At 44.2% G+C, this 8,098-nt stretch overlaps 1 pseudogene; it reads left to right on the top strand.

Annotated features, from left to right (window-relative positions):
• Window positions 1-4,428: 4,428 nt before the first annotated feature.
• On the top strand, window positions 4,429-5,804 carry LOC124967970 (uncharacterized protein KIAA1958 homolog; annotated as a pseudogene).
• Window positions 5,805-8,098: the final 2,294 nt, after the last annotated feature.

Here is an 8,098-nt window from a genome sequence, read left to right as displayed (position 1 = left end):
ATTGTTTATAGTACTCTAATTGAAACACAGTTGAAACTTTTGGGACCCTTTGTATATAGAATTCCTCTTGTTAGGACATAACTCTTAGTAACCTTGTTTTTAGTTTAGTGAGGACACAAAGTAATTGTAAACCCTTTTTATTTACCAACCTATGAAAACACCAATAATGTTTAAGTATGATACCCCATGGAATTTAAGGAGTTAAGAGTACTTGATGTTATTTAACAATTAGCATTTTAACTTTGTAAATTAATCAGATGTCTCTACAAACACATTTGAGTAATCCCATACATGTTAACTCTAATTCACTTATTCTGTAAAAACCAAGAAATCAGACAAGTGTCCTGAACAGTATTTGCTGTCTCTTTCCTGTTGAAGAAAAGTCCTAGAAACAATTGATATTAGACATTTTATTAACATCAATATTTTATTAGCTTGACTACCTAGAGACTCGCGAGTTATTTTCAAGACATTTTACTTCTATTAGTTTACTCAATTTGAATTGAACCTCTTTAAATCACGTGAATTAAAAGTATTTGGATCCATTTTTAAATTTTAATTTTAGGAGCGCTCAGTTTTGATACAGACAAAACATGACAGCAGACAGCACGACATACAAATAACACAAAATCAAAGGCCTTGTAACTTTATAGGTGAATCTCTATTGCAATGTTACAGATGTTCAAAAATTCTAGTTGAATAAAAAATAGAACTGATCAAAAAAATCATGAGCTCAAAAAAAAATAATTAAAAAAAACAAGAGTCCTGGAAAAATGATACAGCCCTTAATTGCTTTGGTAAAGTACCATAAAATTTACTTTTGCTGGAGTTTAGGTAAGGCTCTTTTTAACCTTTTTTTCCCTTGGGTTTGAGACTGGTCTCCTACTGAGCCTTTAGGCTTCCTATTTACATTTCAATGTAAGCCTTGACTGAGATCTGGAAGGATCTAACAGGTTTTAATAGAAACCTTGTGCCTAGGGCATTTTAGCCATCTCATCAGGACAGGTTGAATGTCAAAGAAAATTATGACACCTTATTTTCCATTACTTTTGAGAATGAAGCTACTTTGCTAAGCTCCTCGCTGAGATATGCCATTGGTTACTGAGCTGCCTATGGCTGCTTATCCAGGATTTATTTTCCCCTTTGTGACAAACAGGTTAAATCTTGCTTCATAGGTAAACTGAGGACAGGAGCTTGAAGTAAGGCCCCTTCCTGGGACAGAATATTGTCCTATGGTGACTATTTCCTGTAGTATTGAACCTGTTGATGACATAATTAAGCTTTATTTTTTGAGATCTTTTAATTCCTATTAGCTAAGAAGTTTAGGAGTTCTGCAATGACCTTTTGATATTCCTCCTGGGTGGAGGCACATAAAGGATGTCATTTACTTGCTGGAGAACAACCACAGATGCTTTATCTCTGAATTTTGTTAAGTCCTTAGCTAAGGTTTGTCCAGAACAGGTGAGGGTCATCTAAATCCTGAGGCAACACTGTCTAGGTTAGTTGAGATACAGTGTCTGGTTCCTCAAAGTCAAACAGAAATTGCTATTCAGAGTCTAGCATAGACAAGAAAAGTCATCTTTTAAATCTAACTTAGTAAACCAAGCAGCAGTTGGAATCCAAGATAAAAGTGTATGGATTAAGAACTACAGGGTGGGGGAAATTACTGCTTTATTATTCTAAGGTTTTGGACTAGGCAGTTTGCTTTTTAACTCCTAAAATGGGTGAATTGCATGGACTATTGCAAGGCATGAAAAGTTTCTATCAGTTTGAATGATCTTTAATAAGTCCTTTTTCTTGCCTATATGTTCCCTTTTCTTTCTTTTTGATGTCTATTAAAAACGGAAGATGCAAGCTGGAGAAGATCATCTGAGGATTGATCAGGGCCACGTGCCAATTTTGTAATTTCCTCTAAATATTTGGGGCTGACTAAATGATAAATTTATACTTTAAAAGTAGGTGGCCCTTTATGGATTCAGGATTCAGAGTGGTGTGCTTTCTTATTGCTTTCCTAAGTCTCTCCATGAAAACAGCAGGACTTTCCTGAAGGCTGCATAATAGTTTTTTTAGGCATCCTACTCATTATTCGAATCCCACTTAGGATGGTTTCTGGGAACTGCCTGTTCTCTAGATGGTTAATAGCATAATTTTCCAGGTGAAGTCAAATACCTGGCATAAGTTTTGAAACATCTCAATATTTATTAGGATCCTCCAAAAGCCTCCTTAAATTTATTTTTGTCTGTCTTAAATTGGGAGGGTTCCCTCGATTTTCCTCCCTTAGTAGGCGATTCCTCAAGACTTTCTCCTCTCATGGTAGAGATTATTGCTGTCAAGCATGGTAACATATGAAAGGCACTTTTCTTGATCATTTGCAATTTAGCAGTATGCAGGCAAGTGGTGAACCTGGCAATACTGTTGAGAGAGAAGCTCCCTTCTGAGTTAGAAGTATTAGGGACATCTCCCTAACTGAGCTTCCTTAAGGTCCAGAAAAACCCGCCTCTCACTACCTGGCTTTGCCAAAGTTATTTCTGGCCTTCTTTGGCAAAGTGCTAGGGTCCTAGTATGCCCTGTGCTAGAGACCCTGGGAGGATTTAGACTTAAGGGCATTACTGCTTTCCTCCTGCCACTATAAACTCCTAATTATGAAAAATGATGACAAAAGTAAAAAGTGTGCCTTTTGCCTATCTTTTTGGCCTGTAGACTAAAGGAATCTCCAGAGGGTGAGGGGACATCTATTGGTTGTTAGGCGTATAATGCCCTCTGCTTGGAGGGTCTCATGGGAGGGGTTCTTAAATGCCTCCCTCTTGCAGCTTAAAGAGAACACTGCGAGCACATTTAAACACAGGAACAGTAATGGGGAGACTCTAGATGTCTAGACCAGTGAAGGCTAACTATTCGAACAAAGGGAACCTGGGCATTTCATACTAATTATCCCAGGCCTTAATCCTACAGTCTGAATTCCTAATGTCTGACTGGCAAGGGAAGGGGAGCATCCAGGAGGGAGTGAATGTGTGGGAGTGTTGTGCACTGTATGGCCCATACGGAGGCAAAGGGAATTGGCTCTTTCCCTCAGTGCCATTGTCTACCGATCACCCTGGATACCCCTCAGGGCTGTCAGGAGGGGGAGTCCGGAGAAGGAACCATTGAGGTCCACCCGAGAGTAGCCCGGGTTGAGAACCCCACAATTGTTCCAACCCTTCCTCCACCTCCACGCATCCTGGGCAGATCAGGACTAGGGACACTGTGAACTTGCGGCAATTGCGCTCCGGGCCTGGACAGAAAAGTAGGAAATGGCTTCAGCACAATCCAACACGCCTACAGAGCAGGTGATTGGAAACTTGCCTGGGCCGGGAAACCTCTCACCCGAGTCTTAAGAATGGCGGCTGCACTAACTGCATTTAAGTAGCCAACGGGTGCCCATTTTGCCCTCCAAAAATAAAGATACAGAAAGATGCACCTCAAACAGATGTGGGGTGCGTGGAGAGAGAAGCTTACTTACCTTGGCATAAATCTTGGTGGGACCTCCAAATCTGATACCGCCGTTTACCAGTGATGAGTTCTGCTCCTTCTAATGTTGAAGATTGAACACTAGAGAAGCACGCCAAGGCAAGCATATTTAAGCAGGTTTTATTTAAAGGTAATAATACAGACTTCTCCCAGGAGGGAGAAGGGGGCCATGGCCGATGTTCTAAAGTCCCAAGAAGTGAGCACACCCTACATCTTTTATAGGTTAAAGTCTCTTTTGTTCTCCGTTTCCCCCCCCCCATCTCTCTCTCTTTCCTGCCTACGTGACTAGGCCTGGTTTTGCATTAAGCGAGAAGCCATGGGCAGGGGGAGGGCCAACGTGATTCAAGCAGGCAAGGGCCCAGGGGGCATTAATTAGCAGCTCCTTGCTTGCAGTCCTTGATAAAGGCAGGTAAATTTGGTAATCAATAGGCTCCGGAGATCCTTGACATTCCATTCTTCCAGGGGAAGTCTCCAACTTCCAGAGGCAGATGACTTTATGGCCTCCATTTCCTCAAATTGACCCGATCCCCTATGTCTAAACTAACTACCTGTCCTTAATTCTGGCTTCAATACCATGCTGGTTTTGTTACTAGAGCTCTGTAGTATAATCTGAGATCAGGTATTGTGCTGCCTCCTTCTTCGCTCTTCTTGCTCAGAATTGCTTTGCCTTTTCTGGGTCTCTTACTCTTCCAAATAAATTGACAAACTTTTTTTCTAGATTGGTAAAGAATGCCATTGGTATTTTGATGGGAATTGATAAAATATTAACAAATCACATTTAAAATACATCAAGAAGATAAAATACCATGATCAAGTGGGTTTCATCCCAGGGATGCATGGTTGGTTCAACATATGCAAATGAATAAATAAATGTGACTCACCATATAAATAGAATTAGGGATAAGAATCATCTGATGGGGTATGTGCAGGTGGACAAACCAGACTGGTGCCCCCATTGGTGTGGGCTTCTCTGCTGCTCTTCTGCCCCTGCAGGTCTGTCCTGCCCAGTCCATCCTGGGTTGCCAGCTCCCACAGGCTCCACCGCCAACACTGCCTGTGCTCCTATGGACAGACTCACAGACACCTGCAGGAAAGACACTGTGGATCCCCTCACATGGAGACTCTCTTCAAACCTCATCTGAGAATCTGTGCAGATTTGTCAGCTGGGCCCACAGTCAAGGGACCCCTTGCAGCCTCATTGCAAACCTGAAACACTTGCTTTCTGAAGGTTCCCCTGGGAACCTGACCACAGTGTGGGGCTGTAGCTCTGGCCTCCCTTATCACTGGTCACTCACAGCTGCTGGCAGAGCTGGGTCCCAAGAGTGGAGCTGTTTCCAGGACATCAGAAGTTTTGAGTCTGATGGTTCCAGTATTATCTGGCTGCCGTATGAGACACAGACTAGCCCAGCTGGAAGGGACCCTGGGAGACCAGGGAGAGCAAATCTAGTTTCTAATGAGACCAGAGACTCTTGTGACTTCTGCTACTGCAGTGAGCCTCTCAACTGTGGAAGCTGTGGAAGAGTTTGAGAGTGGAAATACTTTACTTGACATGTTTGTGACTCTCCTGTTACAGACAAGGACAGTAATATTGAATACTGATATAGTCAGGGTTTTTATTTTGTTTTGTTTTGCTTCTCTGACCGAAAGTTCTAACAAGAACAATTAGAGAAGGAAAAGTTTATTTTGGGGGCTCACAATTTCAGAGGCCTCAGTCCAGAGAGGGCTGGCCTGATTCCTTAGGGCCCAGGTGAGGCAGAACATCAGGCAGAAGGATGTAACAGAGGAAAGCTGGAAGCAGAGAAAGAGAGCCTCCACTCTCCAGAGACAAACTATCTGCCCCCAAGACCCCTATTGACCACTCCTCAAGTCACACCCGACCTGCCTCAGTTACCACTCAGTTAATCCCTATTGAAAATAACTTACAGTTAGGGTGAGGTTCTCCTAACGCTATCATTTCATCTCTAGACTTTCTTGCATTGTCTCACACATAAGCTTTTGGGGGAACACCTCATATCTAAATGATAATAAACCCCAAACACAAAGGCCTCAAAGCAATGCTCACAAAGGCCAGGGAGAGTCCCCTTTTCTCTCCATTGAGATTTCCAGGCACAGAGGGTTGACCAATGAGGCAATGACACCATCATCGTCAATATCAAACCAGAAATTCTGCAATAGTATTACATTGTGGCAAATGCAGAGCTCACTGAACAGGGTTAGAGGGACCAGTCCTGCCTTTGACACAGATGGCAAATTCCAAGCCCCCTACTCACAATGCCTCCTGCACAGGTCTGCCATAGGCAAGGAGCCAGATGCACATGGCATGTCCATTTCACCCCTGAGATCTGCAGACCAACAGCCCAAAGATGGTTAGAATTTTCCTGGCTTCCCCAAAGTACAGAACCACCTTGTCTATCCAGGCCTTTTGAGGAGCCTGGACCCCATCCTGCAGAAGCACGTGAGGGCTTTTCCACCATCAGCAGCACCTTCACTCATCCACTGAGAAGCTCAAGTAGAGGTTGTGGGTGCTGAGTAAGGACAGGATGTCTGGTGCCCGCTCTGGCCTTACTGTCCACTTCTCCCTCTCTGATGAGGAGGAGATGGGGCAGGCAGGTGTCTGGGGCCCCATCACCCTCCTGTCCACGGCGGCCAAGCACAATAGCCATAACCTGAACATGTGGATGCTGCTGAGGCATGCAGATCTGATGTACTGCGACATCTAGCTGCTCAAAGGACCCACAAAACCACCCTACTATGTGCAAACAGACCATGTCATGCAGAAGAGTGGGGCAGTTCCACTAGAGTGTGTCTTGGGGAATCTACCACCAGTACTGCAGGGGACAGTGTCCTTACTGCCTCCTCTAAACATCCATTCACAGGACACCACCCAAGTGGAGGCCAAGTTCCCTTCTGAGGCAAAACAAGTCTTTTCTGTCAAACAAGAGACTTCATTTTAGTTAACTTCAGGGCTTCCATTTCCTTGCAACCCTGCTGCCTTTCTCCACAATAGTAATCGTGCCAACGATTGTGTGGTCAGCACCAAACCACCAGCTGCAGCCAGATCCCCTGCATCAGGGATGAAGGCCAAAGCAGACCCCTGCTCTGCCTGCCTGCTTTCCATCTTGATTGCTCTGCACCTTCTGCTGTGAAAGTAAATTCTTGCCCTGGAGACCAAGCTGGGTAGTCTCCAAGTGTTCATATCAGCTCTCAGGGTTTCCAGGACTCCCCCCTCCACACCTTAATTCCAACATACCTTAGGAAGCAGGGCCACAGAGGTGGGCAAAGTGTGGTCTGAGGGACAGAATATGGGACTGCAGTCTCCTCAGGTTGCGGGGGATTGAACAAACTTAGTCAAGATCAAGCAGGAAAACTGAGAACTTCACCTTCAGCTCATTGATTCAGGTCTCCAGGAAACTGGGCTCCCACAGCTGCAGCCAGTGAACTGTCCCAGGGTGGAGGGTGGCCCTGCTCCTTCTCCTAGGCAGGCGCTCCCCTATGTGGCCAAGGTAGAGCCAGCAGCAGCCCAGAGCTGTGAGGACGGAGCTGCTGACCTGCTGGTCTCCATCAGTGGGGCTGGCTATCCCTCTGACTTGGAGTTTGCTTTTTAATGAATGCAGATAAATCTGAATAACCTGGAGGTGTTATCCAAATGTGTGTCACCTTTGTTAAATTCTAAAAACTAACACAACACATAATTGCTATGTACAAGGGTGAGGAAATTCACATTATCTACTGCCTTCCTTGCACAGGAAAAATAAAGAGAAAGAAAAAAAGGAAACTGTTTAAGTAGTCATTTTAAAGAAGCAGTAAGCCAGTAGCTTCAGAGTATTATGAAGACTGTACATTTTGTTGATTTACATCCACAAGAAAGAAGTAGAAATAGAGAGGCAGACACACTGGAGGAACTGCACCTGACACTGCTTTACGTTTTGTTGGTGGAGCACCTGGTTGTGTGGAGAGGCAGTCTCCTTAGGGGACAAACCTGCAGCACCTGCAGTGGAAGGATCCCTCTCTACTGTCCATGAAGACAATGGTGTGGGGAAAAAATGATTAATGCTGGGAAGTGTGTTTGTGAGAACAGGTTTGCAGTGAACCCTGAGGCTTGCACCCTGAGGGAATTTGCAGTAGTGAAAGAAATGCCTTGGAAAAACACCCTTGGCCAAAATGTGGAAAACCTGAAGCCGAAGTGCCTCCGCCTTAGTTCTCAGCACACATGAGAGTGTCTCATGTGGAGCATTTATGTTGGGTTTTAAATCCCTCTTCACACCATACAATTGTTCTGTCAGCGTACAGCGCTGGGTTTGTAAACAACCAGGAGTGATGATCAGGACCACCTACAAAAATCCAGCACAAAAAGCTACAAAGGAAACAGATCCACAGATGTGTTTATTGAAGAGCTTTGAAATACTTTTTTCCTCATTGAAGTGTGAGTTTGTCAGGCACAATATACATCACCATTTTAGGTTGTCACCACTGCTTGCGATACTGTGACTTAGGCAGCCTGTGAGGTGAACAGACCCAGCAGTAAGGACTCAGATGTAAAATCAGAGCATAATGATGGTTATTAATGCAGAGTGAAACCATTTCACTCAGG

Source organism: Sciurus carolinensis, chromosome 17, assembly GCF_902686445.1.
Source record: "Sciurus carolinensis chromosome 17, mSciCar1.2, whole genome shotgun sequence".
Lineage (NCBI taxonomy): Eukaryota > Metazoa > Chordata > Mammalia > Rodentia > Sciuridae > Sciurus > Sciurus carolinensis.
Note: the sequence above shows the minus strand (reverse complement) of the source record. Positions and strands in the feature narration are given on the sequence as shown.